Consider the following 15,497-nt stretch of genomic DNA (forward strand, 5'->3'; position numbering starts at 1 on the left):
TGTCTGCGAAACTTAAGGTAGCAGGGTTCAGTTCTCAACCGTGGAGGGAGGGAATTCCAGAGTGAGGGGGCCAGCCAGGCGAAAGAGCGGCCACCCATTCTGGATCTTTTAATTCTAGGAACCGAAAACAGGTGCTGGTTAGATGATCGCAGAGTGCGGAGGGGACAGTATTGTTGTACCAAGGAGTTGAGATATGGTGGGGCCAGGCCAGCGTTTATTCTGTGCATGAAGCAAAGGGCCTTGAATTTAGTACGGCTTTTGAAGTACTGGGTTTTTCAGAACCGGTACTGAACCGGTAACCCAGCGGTGCCAGGGACAACACCCTAACCCTTCGGGTCCTTCCTGTTTCAAACTACAGAAACACAAAGTCTTCTAGGTGAAGTCAAAGATCGAATTTATTGGCTGCAACCAAGTAACAGGTATCCTGGAAAACACGGTGTATATTCTCAGGAGACTGCTCAATCTTACAAAGTCAGCCTTCTCTTTTTATACAAAATCTTATGCTTCAGGCAAACATTCTTTAGTTTACAGTTGACCATTCACATATTTTTGCTACAAAGGAAAAGCAGAGTCATGATGACAATTCCAAATTTCAGTTTGTTCAGCCCACAATCAATTACCCGGCAAGGCCCAGTATTTCATCAGATATCGACGGACCCCCAATAAAAACGGGCACCTCCTCCTCGTAAAGCAAGTCATAAAGTAGGAAACAGGGACAGGTGTGTGCGAGATTAGGCATGGTTTGTGTGCGATGAAAGGTTTATGGCACGTTGTGCCTTGATGCTGTCTCGTTCGGCCACTGGGAGAGGAACTGACCGAACAGGTTTGGCCTGGGGCAGTGGAGTCAGCTTGCCCAGGTCTCAGAGAAGTCAGGAAAGGTGTATGTGTCCTGCAGGACCGTGTTTGGCCTTAATCATTGACCTATGTGAGGGCAACTCACAAAATGGCTGCCGTACACAAAATGGAACCCGAGGGTTCAGGACGAAAACTGCGATTTCATGGTGAAGTCGTCACTCGAATATGACGAAAATGCTTGTGCATAGTGTACTAGCCATTCTCGGTCTTCTGATATCAAAATCGTCATGGTACGATGATGTTTATAACACGGTTCCAAAATTTTCAGCACTACACTTTCAATGCGAAGCCAGTGCAGATTGCGCAGAGAACTGGAGGTGGGGGAAGAGTTGGGGAGATTACAGAGCAGTCGCACCACCATATTCTGGACAGTCTGTAATTTGCGAATCACCTCTTTACAGGCTCCCAGGAGCAAAATGTTCCCATAGTCCAGTCTAGAGGTGATTAAGGCCTGGGCCACGGTTTTCTGAGTATCCTGGGGGAGCATCCAGATGATCTTACGCAACCACTTAATGATAGTGATACAGGTGGAGGAAGTTTTAACCACATGGTTCTTCATGGATAACTGGTCGTCAAAAATGACGCAGAGGTTGCGTGCTGTTTTAGATGGAATGGGAAGCGTGCCCATTTGAGAGGGCCAGTGTTGGGGTCCCCATAAGGTGGTGTTGTGGCCAAACAGAAGGAGCTCCGTTTTCCCCCCGTTCAGTTTCAGTTTGTTATCGTACATCCAAGCTGCGATTTTACTGAGGCCTACACAGAGGGAGGAGGGAGAGGAGTGAGAACCCGTGGAAAGAGAGTAGATGACCTGGGTATCATCGGCGTACGAGTAAATGGTGAGCCCGGCTTGCTCCGCAATAGCAGCCAGAGGTCTGACATACAAATTGAAGAGCAAGGGGCTCAAGATGGAGCCTTGCGGAACACCGTACGCCGATGTATGAGTTTGAGAGACTGATGAGGAAGAGAAGACTTGGAAGGTACGATCAGATAGAAAACTAACAAACCAGTTGAGGGCTGGGCCGGTGATGCCAGAAGATCTAAGGGCATTGATAAGAATGGGGTGGGAAACCGTGTCAAATGCGGCACCTAGATCAAGTAAAATAAGTGCCACGATTACCCCTATCCACTCGGCCTCGGATGTTTTCAGAAACCCCCAACAGAGTAGATTCCGTCGAGAAACCAGACCTGAAACCAGATTGGGAAGGATGTAAAATTCCCTCAGATTCAACATGGGTTGAGAGTTGAGAATTGATGTGTTTTTCCAAAATTTTTGAAAAAAACGGAAGAAGTGAAATTGGACGGAAGTTAGATGGGATACTAGGATCAGCATTGGCCTTTTTTAATAGAGGCACTATCATCGCATGTTTCCATGCAGAGGGTACTATGGCTTCTCTAAGGGAGGAATTGAGGAGGTCCATAATTAATTCAAGGGACGAATTGTCCAACATTTTTAATATTTGGGGGGGAAAAGGATCCAAAGGGGAACCGGATTTAATTTTACTGATAATATCAGAGAGGGTATTGATGTTAAGAGGATTCCATGTGTCGATCAGCTGTGAAACAGGGGGACAGGTATCCTATGGGATCCCTGAGTCGTAGGAGATCGTAAGGTTAGATACTGTAGGAAGGGTCTGCTGTGTAGGGGTAAGGGACCTATCCTCTAAAGTCACTTGATCAGAGGATGAGATTGGAGCTGGTAGGTAGGACAAAGAAGGGAGAGGGGCAAGTTTCTCAAAATCAGAATAAATGGTATCAATTTTGGCGATAAACAATTCAGCCAGAGAGTTGCATTGTGCAGTATCTAGACATGGTGGTTTGGGCTGACATAGTGCGCCCGAGAGCTTTTGTACTACCTTAAAAAGTGCTTTAGGACGATTTTGTGCCTCAAGAATAGTTAGGTTGGCATGCTCAATTTTTGCAGTTTTGCATAAAGAGTGATATTTAGTTAATGCATCTTTATAGATTAGCTTGGAGCACAGATCATATTTTCTACGCCATTTGCGCTCGAGGATTTTGCAGATGTTTTTTTCTTTTTTCAAAGTGGCTGTAAACCAAGGCGCAGGCGGGTGGTGAGGATTTTGCTTTTGCATGCGCTGTGGTAAGCATGCATCGGCAGCATGTGCAAGCCAGGCATTTACAGTATCTGCTGCTTCAATACTAGTGACTTCCGTAAGAGGTCTAGAGTTCTCAAGACAGGAGTAGAGTTTCTTAAAGTCCAGTTTGTTCCAGTTTCTGGATGGTCTAGATTCTGTAGGATTGGAGAGGGTGTTAGGTGGACAACCAATGGTAACAGAGAAAGTCGCCATATAGTGGTCGGACCATATAATAGGTGAAGGAGCCTCACATATGATGGTTTCTAAATTAGAGAAGATAGGGTCCAAAAGGTTCCCTGCTTTGTGAGTGGGACCAGAATTATGTAAAATGATATTTAAAGCTGCCAAGTCCTGTAAAAGGTTGCTACTAGTGGGACACGAGAGATCATTCAAATGCAGATTCAGGTCACCAATAATTGAAAAGTTTGTTGAATTCTGAATTAGAGGTGCTGCATACTCAGGGAAAGAGGCGGCCCAGGAATTCGCTGGGCCTGGGGGGTGATAAATGAGCATCCCTGAGAGAGTAAAGTTGGGAGATAGCGAAAGTTTGAAGAGACCGGCTTCGCTGTTAGGTAATTCAAAGTCTTCCCATTTGCAGGAGTACAGTCTAATATAAATTATAGCTATCCCTCCACCATCTTTCATTAATCTGTTTTTACCCACATAGGTGTAGTTGTCAGGGAGAGCAGCAGCAATGTCCGGGCCAGAGTAGTCTTTTAGCCATGTCTCAGTAAGGAATAAAGCTGCAGGCTCCACCGAGACAAGTAGATCAAAGATCTCTCTCTTATGCTTGACTAATGATCTACAGTTTAGGCTGATAAGTGTGCGGGTCTGGGGCAGGTCTGAGGCTGTAGGTTTAGTGCAAGATGGAGGAAAATCGGATGAGGCTATGTTGGTTAGGGAAGGAAAGTATGTGAGGGGGAGGAGACAAAACGGGCAGGTTAGGGGAACACAGTTGGGATTCAAAGTGGAACAATGTGAGCACTGTGATGGCCTGAGACTAAGAAGGGCCTCCCTAGAGTAAGTATGAAATATACCACTGAGTGTAAAACCAGGGGTCGTAGCCCCTAGTCCCGGCCCGTCACGGACGGGCGCAGACGGGCTCGCCTTAGGCGCGCCCGCTGCGCTCGTCCGCTGCGCTTCCTGAAGTTGCACATTTATAAGTGTGCCGAAGGACGGTTAGGGGGGCGTGGCCTCGAAAGGGGCATGGCCAGCGGCCTCGCTGGTGATGGCGGCGGGGCGCTCAGAGCAAGCGCAAGGTCCCGTGTCAGCGCTAGATCCGCTGCACGGCAGGAGCGTGTGAGCCCAAGGGAGTTCAGATCCAGTCAGGTAGTTTTATGTTAAAATACAATACACACAAGTTTAAAAAAAATTGTATCAAACACAGCCTACTCCTGGCTTTCCGCCTCAGGAGAAATGGTTATCTAAGGCGCTCGTATTCAGCGTCGCTTAAGTACTGTGGGCGGGGTGCGTGGCCTCGAAATTATTACCTTTAATACGCTGTAATTCCTAATACAGAGAAAGCAAATACATCATTTTTAGTACCTAGGTAATGGCAATGATAAATCCTCTTTAATGGCAAAGTCTTATTCATGGTTAGTATTTTGAAAATGCCACTTTTAGAAAGTTAGGCATTTTCTTGCACTTATCCATTTGGTGGCTGCTGCTTGGCTCTGATCACGGTCTGGGTTCAGTGGCATCTGGGCTTTGTGTATTCCTCTCGACAGCCCCATACAAAGGCAACTTAGGTGTGACTTGATGTATCTTCCTGGGAGGAGTGGAGAGAGGAGCTGGGCACAGCCTTACACTTACAGCTGAATTAGCTGTGTCTTGTCCAGACACAAAGGGCCCTGTACTGAGTATGAAGATAGGGCAGGAAGGGAGGACAATGTGCACTTCAAAGACCTTTTTTTGAAGTCTCCCCTACATCAAAGGCAAAATAGGTGCCTATTGCTTCCAAACACTATTTTACAGTACATTCTTTCTCTCATATCTCGCAATCTATTTATTGGTCTTTTGTCATTTAAGTCTTGTTTTGTTTATTAAATTAATAGCTATTTTTTAACCCGGTGTAGAATCTTTTTGTGTGTTGATTGCACAGTTTTACTATTTGAAGTGCTGCACAAATACTTTACACATTGCCTTTTAAGTTAAGCCCTACTGCTCCATGTCAAGCTACCAGAGGGTGATTGCAGATAAATTTAGGGCGTAATTGTGACCTACCCTGACTAGGATTGTGGTTACTGTTTGACAATGACTTCCACCTCAGTCAAACAGGAAACCTACTTCTAACACATAGACTGACACACAAACAGACAACACCAAAAGATGTAATTCCACAAAAACAGCTACAGTAAGAGGACACACAAGCAGGCAGACATAGAAGGTGGTAACCAAGAAAAGAAGATGAATGTTCGGATTCAGGTTTCATGTCAACTTAATATTTTGACTATTTGAAGACAATACAAATTTGAGGTTGAAGAACGATTGTTGTCAATGCTTAATTAATCCATGTCCACTGCTTGGCGATATTATTTTTACTGGGTGAGGAAATATTTTAGTTTAGATTTTTATTCATTTGCTACATTTTGGGAAATATCACTGAATTGGTTTGTTTTTAGTCCTCTTACTTCACCAGTTATTCCGCTCCCCTCAAATGGTAAAGTGTTTTCGCTGTTTTGGGAGAGCAGTGACTGTATGTCTTTGCGGAATACTACTTTCTAATCAGGGCCTATTTTGATCTCTGCAGAGCTGTGGGAAAATCATTGGACTGCTATGGCTTTTTTTTTACCAGGCCATGAAAGGGTGCCATATTTGTTTCACTCCCCCCTAATCACATGCTAGGTTGCTTTTGTTGACATGGATGGCTGAGGTAACCCAGTGTTGCCTAGATGGAAGTTTGGGTAATATCCACTTCATGCAGATTCCTCTTTTGGGAAACATCCTTTACCCCACCGTAAGAACTATGACCTGCCTTTACAACGCAGTCACGACCCTGACTGTGATGTTACCACACGCTCCTTTACCCCACAAGTCGTTACAACTATTTGCTTTAGGGGGCACATTGTTGGACTTGTGTTGGATTTTAAGTCCTTCCCACTGTTGTCTTGACTGTGGTTGGAATAGAAACTTATATTATTTCAAAGTCCAGAGCCACCCCAAGGCAAGTCGCTATAATGACTTGCGTGGTAAAGTAACGCATGGTAAGGTCACAGTCAGAGTAGTGACTGGGTTGTAAAGGCATGCAGGGAAAATGCATCTGGGGTTCTGCCATACAACCTTCTCTTCTTGCTATCAATATTAAAAGGAATAGCAAGTCCATTTCTACTTATTCCCTTTATTTGGGGATGCTCCAACCCCAGATAATATTAGGGTGTGGCTTACCTTCACTTCAGCAGCCATGATTTCTTTCAATGCCAAACTGATTTTGTTCCAAAATTCAGCTAGCTCTTGGAACGCTGCAAACATGTGTTTATCAGCTGGTTCAGCCTGGTGCAGCTCTCACATCTAGAAGTGCCTCTTGTGAGTTTGGCCATCCTTAGAGGAGTCCAGTAAACTCTGTGGAGCACCATGAAGAGGTGGTTTTGTTTTAACAGTGCAGGTTTTACATTATTGTAAAGGTAGTTAAAAGATACTTCCCATAAGTTCTGACTCTTGAGCTCTGGAAAGTAATCTCCCAAATCTGGCAAGGCCCCAAACTTGACTCATCTTCTGTTGCCACATATCCCAATACCACAGGTATACTTCATTGTTAATATTCCTGCTCTACCCTAGAAGGGCTTTGTGTTTTCAGGTCCCATGTGCTGCCCACCATAAACATAGCTGGAGAAATTTGAATTTCCTCAACTTTTCCACCTGTTCACACCAAGAACTCTTGTCAGGCGATCTGGTCTTCACCATATCCGAAGTTCCCCCAGTTGTTAAAATCCGCCCTCCGCAATGGACAGCTGAGGCTATTTAGCATTCTGAGTGTTCTAGGGGAATCCCAGATGGGAGTCAAGTCTGCGTAGTAGTGTATCCCCATCATTTTTCTGACATGAACCCAAATTATGAGCTCTGTCTAGAGAAGCTTCAGCACAATCCTTATATTGAATTTGCGCACACCAAACTTATACAGGAACTTCTCTACACCTAGGTCCATTAGAGTGGCAGTATACAAATTTCCAATATGAGTAGCCTCTGGGGTCCCTGCTAGAAGATTCAAGTTTTTGAGTCGGAAAGCATAACAGCATTTTTGAAAATCCAGTAGATCCAATATCCCTTGTTTTGCTTCTCTTCTTAGCTTTTTCAGGTAATCCTGGCACATTTCGATACCCATATAAACTGGATATCCTGCCTTGCAGTCTCCTAATCTGCTTGACCATGAACAGCACAGATATGGTATTGAACAGGAAGGTCACTTTCAGGAGAACAAACATCTTTCTGATGATCACCCTGCCGGAAATGCCTAATGTCTATTTCCTTGCTGACTTTAGCTAGATTTTTCCTGGGGGAGCTTCTCCAAATTATGCGTAACTTGGACCCCTTGATACCCTATCTGTCCTTCAAGGTGGAATCTCAGACTCACATTTGACCAAGCCTCAACTTCTGTCTTCTCTTTATTAGTTATCCAGACATCTCACCAAACCTTATGGCATGCTGTTTCAGTTTAGGAACTGAGTGCCCTGGGTTAGTGGTATACAAGAATAAAATGTCCACATACAGAGCCTTGATGGAGAAGCCTTGATTTTTATAGAGAAGCATGGACTGATCACGTCTGAGCACCCGCACCAATGGCTCCATATAGAGATTAGAAAGTGATGGTGAAAATGGGCACCCTTGTCTAGTGCCTCTCTACTGGCTGTGGGTGCTCTATACAGTATTGGTATGGTTTTCACTATAATGGAGGTGACTCCAAACTCCTGCAAGACTTCCCATAGCTACACCCAATTTATTCTATTGAACACTTTTGCTACGTATACTGGGGCATTTGTTAATGAGGAGTTAAGGGATTCCACTAAGTCATTCATCTCTATCAGTAGGTGCATTCATTCATGAAGCTGTCTGCCCGGAAAAAAGTCCTTTTGATCCGTATTAACAACTGTATGAATAACCTTTCATAGTATCCTAGCAACGATTACTGCAAAGATTTTGTAATCGCAGTTCAGCTGCAAAATTGGCCTATATGACTCTGCTTTTTTAGAATCCTTGCCTGCTTTCAATATTAGGTTTCCCACTTGGATTAACTTTTCCCCATGAAGGCAAATGTCCAGCCATGGAACCACCAATGCAAAGGTTTCGGTAAAGAAAACAACTTTGTAATGGTCCACAAAGTGAAAGAGAAGCCACATGCATTACAGCAAGAAGAGAAAATGGTGCCAGAAGGTTCCAGACTCATTTTAGCCACACCCACATGGCCAGAAAGCAACATCAGTTACGCCAAGTATAAACCAGACAGTCATAGACAGTGGTGGGGCGATTAAGATCATGGCAGTAGAGAATTTCAATAGCTAGTCTCCTCTGCCATGCTTCACCCATCAAACGTGAAGGTATACATGTGGGCTGCCTCTGAACTGCTGCAGAGTCAAGGGTTATTCACAGTGACAATGTGACATAAAGAAGTATCAGTTCAAGCACTATTCCATTTTCTTCAAGGAACTTCATCCAGGGAATGTCAGTTTTGCAATGGCTGCTGACATGGGATTGGTATCTCTCAGTTACAATCTCTACACTCAATCTGAAACTGTGAGGCAGTTCCCATCATTGTTTCATTGCCTAGGAAGGCTCAATATAATAAAAGTGCAAAGTCACATTAATGCCCTGTTGCCCAACGGCACTGCAGAGTCACTTTTCACTTGAAAGAAACTGTTGAGTAGGAACTGGAAATTCTGCTGAAGCATGACATCAATGAGCATTTCGCCGGTCCTACGTCATGGGTTTTGCCCATAGTGGTGGTGCCAAAAAAAGGCAGTGGAGGTACAGTGCACATCTGTGCTGATATGCACCAAGGGAACAAAGCAATTCAGAGAGAAAAACCTCATGGTCCATACATACCAGAAATGATCATACAACTGAACAGTGCCATAGTCTTCTTCCGTCTTGACCTGAGCAAGGGGTGTCATCAACTTGATTTGGAAGACAGCTGTAGGCACATAAATACTTTTTCAACTTTATTCAGATATAAAGGTTTTGGAGTGTCATCTGCTGCAGAAATATTTCAGGATGTTGTATGACAAATAATTCAGCCTTTCACGCATGCTTTTAATCACAGTGATAACATACTGGTATTTGGGGCAATGCAAAAGGAGCATGACAAGGCTCTTACAAAAGTATGCTTGTTACTTGCTGATGCAGGTCTCACTCTGAAAGCAGCAAAGTGTGAGTTTCACAACACCAAACTCAAATTCTTTCTGCACTTATTGTCTGATGGGGAATGCCTCCTGACCCAGATAAAGTGCAAGCACTGTCAGGCACCTGCCCCCTGCAAGATATTACCATGCTGCAATCCTTCTTAGACATGGCCAGTTATTGCGCAATGTGCATTTCTGGTTTACAACTATGAGTGCCCCATTAAGAGTTTTCAAAAAATAAAATGTCACTTTCTAGTGGTCTGCTGAATGTGATCAAAGCTTCAAAAGAATAAAACATGTGATTGAGTCGGCAACCAGGATGGTCTATTTTAACCCTAAGTTACATACTGATATCACAGTAGATATGAGCCCAGTGGGGCTAGGGGCAGTTTTTGCTCAAATTAATGGTTATCTAAATGATTAAAGACACATTGTGTCCTATGCTAATCGGAGTCTGTCTGACACAGAACATGCATATTCTCAGCTAGAGAAGAAAAGTCTGGCTTTACTATGGGCCTGTGAACATTTGCATGTGTTTCTATTTGGAAAACATTCGCTATCATTACAGACCATCAAGCGCTGCTCACCATTTTTGGAAACCCAAGAGGCCAAGAAACCCCCTCAAAGTGAGAGGTGGGGCTGTGAGGACCAGAGTACGACTATGCAATTGTAGACAAGCCGGGTAAAGAGTACCTCTACATCATCACAGTTTGTCATCCAAAACAGCTGAGGAGTACATTAACTTCACTGTGGGGTCCAGCACGCAAGCAAGCCTATCCATTGAAGAGATTATTGCTGCTACTAATGCTGACAAGAACATACTTATCCTCCAAGAAATCATTTCAATTTAATCATGGAAGAAGAATGCTCAAACTTTTGCTGATGATTTTGAATAAAAAAAATTACAGGATGTACTGTCCATTACCAGGTAAGGTATTGTATTAAGAACTAGAGAATCATCATACCTCAGAGTCTAAGACAGCAAGTCTTTGAACAAGCCCATGAAGGACAATTGTGGTATTGTAGCCACCGCTATAATACAGCACAGAAGAATCTGTCAACAGATTTTAACAGATGTGACAATGCACCAGCATAACCCTGGGAGGGTATTTTACAAAGTATAATTATTGGTATGGAGAAACACCCCCTGTTCTACATAATAGTATATTTTCTGTTTGGGATATACCTTGCAAACTACACATTAGACAGGGAGAAGAGCGTATTTGTGTGTGTGTTAGTTTTGCTACGTTTGTGTCTCTGTGTGTGTTTGTCAGAATAATTTTGTGCAAGCCATGATAATGCATTGGAGAAACCAATATAGGCAGAATAAACACAAACTGTGTGCAAAATCTGCACCAGTGTGTTGCACAAATGGGAAAATAGTTGTGCAACATCATATTACCCCCAGGTCCCTCCTGTCCTCATCCCATTCATTACAAAGTGGAGATATTCATCTCTAGACAGAAAAAAAGAACAGAGGAATGCTGGAACCTAACCACAGCCCATCCCACTGAAAATACATAAGCAATACTTACCCAGCTTTCCACCTGTTCTTTTTTCTGGCTGTCGACAGCATTGTGACGAGGTGCTGGGGTTGTTCCTGCTGGGCTGGAGTGGCATTTCTTCATCCTCTCCCCGTACGGCTCCTTGGCTGTGTGGACAGGGAGTCTGCTTATCTGCCTCCCAGCCTGCCGGACTTGTTGGGAGGCTTAGTTGTTCCCAACTGGCTCTTACCTGCTGGCCGGCCCATTGCGGCTGGTGTGCTGGCCTCTCGGCTGCTTCCGGATTGCTGGGCTTGTCTTCCTGTGGCATGGCTGGGTGGAAGACCCACCACAATTGCTGGTTCCCCTGCCTTCCTCTCTAGCAGGAGCCTTGGGCTGGCTGGTGGTGGAAGGGGGGCCTTGTTCCTCTCTCTGGCCCACCCAGGGTGAATGCCACGTAGCAGTCCCTTTTTTCTACCCTCTTCATTGGGAGCTCCTTGCTCCTTACGCCAGTGGGGCTGCTTCCTCCTGCCCAGGCGTGGTTCCGGGTGATACGCCATTGGGCTGGCTGGAGGGGGTTTGTTCTGGCTCCCGCCCCCCAGGTGTATGCTGCGTGGCATGGCGGTGTCTTCTTCCTCTGTGTGCTGTCCACTGGCTGCTGCACTGTGCTGGTGCTCCTCCCGCCTTTTTAGTCGCTTGGATGGGCGGTGGTGCTTTCTGGGGTTCCATTTCATCGTGCTCTGTTTTTCCTTCCGTCTACTGCTTGTTTTTCCCCCTCTTCCACTGTTTTTCTCTTCGTGGATGTGTGGGATAGGCCCTGGTAGTGTGCCTTGGGCAGCGTTGAGGGGGAGGCCTTGTTCCTGTTTCCTGCCCCCCCCCACACTCTCCCCCAGGTGTGTTCAGTGTGGCAGTGGCTGTTTCCACCTTTGCCCTCATGTTGCCTCTGTGCTTCTTTTGTGTGCTGTTCATAGCCTCGTGGGACCGGGGGCTTGTTCTGTTTCTACGGGCCCGCCTCACCCAAGTGTGTGTCATGTGGCAGTTTTGGCCATTTTTCTCTGGTGCTGGTTGGGGTTGTCCTGCTGTGCTTCTGGCAGGAGTTCCCATTCCTGGCTGTGTCTGTTCTGGTTGGGTGTCCTCCTGGGCCTGCTGGGTGCTGTAATGTTTGGCATCTTCTGTCTTGCTTTTGGGACTGGCGATACGGGTTCCTGGCTCGTCCTGGTTTCCCTTGCTTCTCCTGTGCCACGATTCCTCTTGTGGGGATCCTTAGTCCACCCTGCCTTGTTGCTCTTGTGGTTTTTGTTAGCACCCTTGGCCCTGGCTCAGTTCTTTTTCTCTTGGGTGCATTTGCCCTCCGCTTGTTCTGGCCGGTTGCTCCCTGGCTGGGTGCCTGCCTGAGTTTCTGGGGACTGTGGAGTTGTGCCCCTATGCCCTGTTGGGCCCTATTCTTGCCTGTAGCTGTTGGTGTTTATGTTGGCTGCCTGGGGCTGTTGCTCTCTAGCGGGTCAGTCGCGGGTAATGGGTGGTGTGGTTCTGGGGCTCCAGTCTTTGAGGCTGTGGTTCTGTTCTTGGGTCTCTGGCCCCTCTTTTTGCCTGGTTTTGGGCTGCGTCCTTGCTGCCTTGTCCACCCCTGTTCTTGCCTGGTTTCTGAGTGTTTTGCTGGTTTGGGTCTGGTCCTTCCCTGTTTGCATGACCGCCTGTGTTGCCTCTGCCTGCAGTGTTTGTTCCTCCTGCTGTGGCACCTTTGGGTGTGTTTTTTTTCATTGCACCCTCCATTACACCAAGCTGGGCTTCCCTGTTAGTCCTCGATCTGCTTTGGTCTAGGCCCTTTTGTGGTGAGTCGGTGCTGGTTGGTAGCCTGCGTGTGCTGGTCTGGGTGGTCCGGGGGTCTGAGTCTCTGCTGCCAGCTGTTCTCCTCTGCCCTCTGGCGTTCAGCAGGTTCCGGCCTGGTTGTTTCCTGGTTGGGAGACTCCCGGGTCTGCGGCAATGCCGCATTGTCTCCTTGCTCTCCTCTACTCTTATAGGGTTTTGGCTTCTGGCCCGGCTGTGGTCTCTGGCTGGCTTGGTCTCCGCCTGTGGGTGGTTGTTCCCTCAGTGGTTGTGTCCTGCTCCTTGGGGGGTGAGTTAGTCCTGCCCCTTGTGGCCTCGTCCCTCCTTTCCGGCTGCGCAGGTCTTTGCCTGGTCAGCCACTCCGGTCTGCCCTGTGTGACGCCTCTTTTTTTTGGGCCCGCTATTGTTGGCGGTGTCTTTTGTTCTGTTCCCCTCCCCCCTTCCTCTTTCGGGAGTGCAGTCACTGGGTGTTTGTCTAGCCCTTTTGCTGCATGTCTGCCTGGCTGCTAGTTTCCCAGGGCTTTCTGCTGTGGTTTGGGGAGGGTGGTGGGGGGCTTGTGCCTCTGGCTGCTCTAGCCCTCCCTGGCCTTTGCTTTTCCTCTGCCCTACTGGGGCCTTCCCTGTTTTGGGTCTTCCCTAGGAGTGGGTTTAGCCGCCGGGTCATCCTGTTTGTGTGGGTTGCTTGGCTTCTGCCCTGGCTTCCGCCTGCTTGGCACTCTGTTGCCTTGGTACTGCCCTGGAGATTGCTCCCCTACTCCGGCCCTCCCTTGGTGTGGCTGGCCCATGGAGTTTGAGGCCATGGGCAGTCTGCTTGGCTTCCGTCCTGGCTTCTGTTGCCTCTCTGGCTTGGCTGGTATTGGCCTCCTCTCATGGGTTGGGGGTTTCAGGGTTGCGGCTGTAGGCCCTGTCCCGCCCCTTCCGGGCCTGTGCGGGATCCCGGTTGTTGGTCCCTGGTCATTTGCTGGCCTTTATATTATTTGGTTGGCTGTCTGCCTGGTCTCTTTGGCGGTTGTTCTCGCCTGCCCTGGCTGCTCGGGCATTTCGTGTAGGCCGTGGTTCGGTGTGGGGCCTTGTTCTCTGTGGGGCATTTGGCCTCTTGGGTTTTTCGACTCTGGCTCTTCCCCTGCCCTTTTTGGTTTAGTTGTGGTCTGGCTGTCATGTTCTCCTTCTTGGTCTTTGGATCTTTCGGTGGCTGGTTCTGTTGAGTGCTTGTCCTTCTCCCTTCTGGCTCTGTGGGCCTTGTGGGGAGGCGCTCCGGGGGTTATGTTCTTGTTTCCCCAGCTTCTTGTTTGTGTCTTGGCCTTGGCTGGCTCTTTTCTTGTTCCTGGGCTCTCGCTTTGGCTTCACCTTCCTGGCTGGGTGCTTGGTGGTTGTCAGATATCGTATCTGGTGGGTGGTGCTGGCCTTTCTTTCCTGGGGCCTGGTCCTTCTCTGTGGGGTTTCGATGGCTTTGTCCTCTGGGCTCTCTGGGAGCCGGTTCATTCTGATTGAAGGGCTGGTGCCTGGCCAGTGCTTCCCTCCTTCCGGATTTGGTCTACGTGGTCCTGCCTTTCGGTGGTCCTTGGGGTTGGGCCCTTGCCCTGTTGATTGACCCTGGCCTCTTTTTTGTCTTCTCCAGTGTGGCTGTCCTTTGGTGTTAAGGTTTGTCCTCTGGTTGCCCTTTTTTGCCCTTCATGCCTTGGTTGCATCGGGGGTTGTGGGGCCTACCTCTCTTCCCCTTGTCTTTTTGGGGTTGCTTGTGTGTCCATTTGGCTATCTGGGATTCCCTTCTGCTCTTGCCGGGGTCGCTCTGTGTCTGTACTGCTGCTGGGTCCTGTGTGCCTTCAAGGTGGTGCTCGGCTTGTCAGCCCTTTTGTCCAGTGGGCACCTTTGGTCTTGTCCTGTTGAGGCTTCGCCTTCTGTGGTCCACTGGGTTCTTGAGTGTTGGTTGCTTTGGTGCCTGTTTCCCTTCTTGGGCTTTGCCTTTTGGGGTCTCTGTAGGGTGCCTCCTTGTCAGCTTTTGCCGGGTCGACTTTTTGCCATGCTCCCCTATGCTTGGCGGTATGCGGTTTCCCTTGGGTTGGCCTGGTTGTTATGTTTCCCATTTTTCTGGTTGACTGCCTCCTTGCTGTCTCTGTTGCCTTCTGTTTTGCTTGATTCTGGTTTCCGGTCTTTGGTTGTGTCCCTGCTGGCATGTTCTGGCTTGCTAGCCAATTGGGGTGCTGGGGGTCTCCCATTGTATTTGGGGAAAGCATCCCTGCTATGGTGGGGTGCTTTCCTGTCTGGGTGCTCTGCCTGTTGTGTCCTGCTGTTCCTTGGGTTGTGCCTTTGGTGTGGTTTCCAGGGTATGATTGGGGTTTTGGAAGGCTGAATTTTCTGCTATGGTATTCTCCACTTTGTCATAAATGGGACAAGGACAGGAGGGACCAGGGGGTTATGCTCTATTACGTACCCGTAATCCCCATTACTCCGGGTCCCATTTTCCTCTTCCCATTAATTACGCCCACCAACTCTCCCTGACAATCGGCCTTCCTGTTGGGGGCTTAGTAAGTACTGCTTTAGTACTGCCAGTGTGAAGCGCTGGGGTTAGAGTCCCGGTACAAAAGGGGGTGGTGATGGACGGAGCATCTGAACCAATCAAACACTCACATCCATTCAACAGATCTGGGTTTAATCCATCACCGTTCTTTAACCCACTCTGCCACCCAGTTCAGACATGGCCATATGCAAATCAGTCTGACCCTGTGCCTCATGGTGCAAATCAGTCTGACCCTGTGCCTCATGGGTACAGTCCAGCCCGAACTGCCAAGCCATGCCTTCCCTGGACCGGAATAAAGCTTCCTAGGACTGGTTTCTGGAATTCCAGCCGTCTTCAGCCAGGCTTGCTTAAATCCAGTGGCAAAGTGAGCAAGGGACTCAACGTCTGAGCATACCTT

This window comes from Lissotriton helveticus, chromosome 1_1, assembly GCF_964261635.1.
Source record: "Lissotriton helveticus chromosome 1_1, aLisHel1.1, whole genome shotgun sequence".
NCBI classification, from domain to species: domain Eukaryota; kingdom Metazoa; phylum Chordata; class Amphibia; order Caudata; family Salamandridae; genus Lissotriton; species Lissotriton helveticus.